This window comes from Palaemon carinicauda, chromosome 21 (genome assembly GCF_036898095.1).
Source record: "Palaemon carinicauda isolate YSFRI2023 chromosome 21, ASM3689809v2, whole genome shotgun sequence".
Lineage (NCBI taxonomy): Eukaryota > Metazoa > Arthropoda > Malacostraca > Decapoda > Palaemonidae > Palaemon > Palaemon carinicauda.
In genome coordinates this window covers 4,661,864-4,664,363 of record NC_090745.1, presented here as the reverse complement: position 1 = coordinate 4,664,363, position 2,500 = coordinate 4,661,864, and the positions used below count along the sequence as shown (strand labels likewise).

Sequence of the window (2,500 nt, the reverse complement as noted above, 5' to 3'; positions counted from 1 at the left end):
ACGGGTCGCGTACACTAATTATTATTATTATTATTATTATTATTATTATTATTATTACTTGCTAAGCTACAACCCTTGTTGGAAAAGCAGGATGCTATTAGCCCAGGGGGTCCAACAGGGGAAATAGCCCAGTGAGGAAAAGAAACAAGGAAAAATAAAATATATGACGAGTAACAACATTAAAATAAATATCTCCTATGTAAACTATAAAAAACTTAGAAAAACAAGAGGAAGAGAAATGAGATAGAATAGTATGCCTGAGTATACCCTCAAGCAAGAGAACTCTAACCCAAGACAGTGGAAGACCATGGTACAGAGGCTATGGCACTACCCAAGACTAGGGAACAGTGGTTTGATTTTGGAGTGTCCTTCTCCTAGAAGAGCTGGTTACCATAGCTAAAGAGCATCTCCTACCCTTACAAAGAGGAAAGTGGCCACTGAACAATTACATTGTAGTAGTTAACCCCTTGAGTGAAGGAGAATTGTTTGGTAACCTCAGTGTTGTCAGGTGTATGAGAACAGGGGAGAATCTATAAAGAATAGGCCAGACTAATCGTTGTGTGAGTGTAGACAAAGGAAAAATAAACCGTAACCAGAGTGATGAATCCAATGTAGTACTGTCTGGCTAGTCAAAAGACCCCATAACTCTCTAGCGGTAGTATCTCAATGGGTGGCTGGTGGCCTGGCCAACCTACTACCTAGTAAAGAATAATAACCTGCAGGAAAAAAATTGAGTTTAATCTAAAGTTATGCAAAAGCCAGGTAGATACCTTATCAGCATTGATCAGAATAATGCCTGCTGTTGTATCTATTATGATTCATGAGTCGAACGAGTGATACTCTTTCCACGAAATTTTGAAAACGAACGGACGTTAAACCTGTTTAAATGATAAGTTATCAATTAATCAAATCTCGTGTTAGTTTATCGGTAATAGGATTACACGTTCAATGCGTGTATGTACTGCAGAGCAATATGTACTCAATGTACGCAGTGTGTTTTGCATTGTGTACCAGTCGTTGATAGCAACAGTCGATTTATAGATTGGTGACGTCAGTTATCCGTCAATAAATATCTATAAAAGGAAGTTTTCATATTTATGAATATATTATTATTATTATTATTATTATTATTATTATTATTATTATTATTATTAGCTAAGCCATAACCCTAGTTGGAGAAACATGATGCTATAAGCCCAAGAGTTCCAACAAGGAAAAATAGCCCAGTGAAGAGAGGAAACAAGGAAATGAATAAACTGCAAGAGAAGTAATAACAATCAAAATAAAACATTTTAAGATGATTAAGAAAATTAACAACATTAAATTAGATCTATCATATATAAACTATAAAAACTTCATAAAAACAAGAGGAACAGAAATAAGATAGAAAGAGCGTGCCCGAGTGCACCCTCAAGTATACAGTGTATATATATATATATATATATATATATATATATGTATATATGTATATGTGTGTGTGTATATATACATACATAAACATATGTATACATGTATATATATATATATATATATATGTATATATCAAGTAAAAAGTTATATTTTTTCTACTCTAAGTAAACCAATCCAAACGAAATAAAAAAAAAGAAGAATCACTAAATAATAGAACAAAAATTAAAATAAAAAGACAATGTCTTAATCCAATTTGTTCCTAAAAGTGAAATATTTAAAAAAAAAAGAACTCTTTGTACAGCTGTTCTATCCCATGAAACTTTATTGGTAAAACTTTGTAAAAGTTTCATAACAAAATAGAAATGAAATAGAAAATATGAGGTGCGCTTTCTGCTCGTCTTCCCACGAGCATGCAAAGATCCTTTTAACATTGCTTACAGTGTACCGCGTGAGGTGCACTGTTGAGGTACCCTTAAAAAGAAAATATCTGAATGAGATTCGTTAAGATGGTGTCTGCTATTCTATTAAGCTGTTATTATTATTATTATTATTATTATTATTATTATTATTATTATTATTATTATTATTATTATTATTATTACTATCTTGGTTGGAAAAGCAGAATGCTACAAGCCCAAGGGCTTCAAGAGGAAAGTAGCCCAGTGAGGAAAAGAAATATGGGAATAATAAACAAATTACGTATAAGTAATGTATATACAGTATATATATATATATATATATATGTATGTATGTATTGTGACATATACCTATATTGCTGGCTGGCGCTACTTTCACCAAAGATATATATATATATATATATATATAGACATATAACAGCATAATGCGGCCGTTTCTAATATAGTACAGGACAAAGGTATATACATATATATATATATATATATGTCTGAGACCTTTGTCCTGTACTATATTAGAAACGGCCGCATTTGCTGTTAATGTCTATATATATATATATATATATATAGACATTAACAGCAAATGCGGCCGTTTCTAATATAGTACAGGACAAAGGTCTCAGACATATATATATATATATATATATATCACTAGCACTCGTGATTTTAATTTTCCA

At 31.4% G+C, this 2,500-nt stretch overlaps 1 pseudogene; it reads left to right on the top strand.

Moving 5' to 3' along the window:
- LOC137615528 (uncharacterized) overlaps positions 1 to 2,500 on the top strand; it is a 248,302-nt pseudogene that overhangs the window by 19,610 nt on the left and 226,192 nt on the right.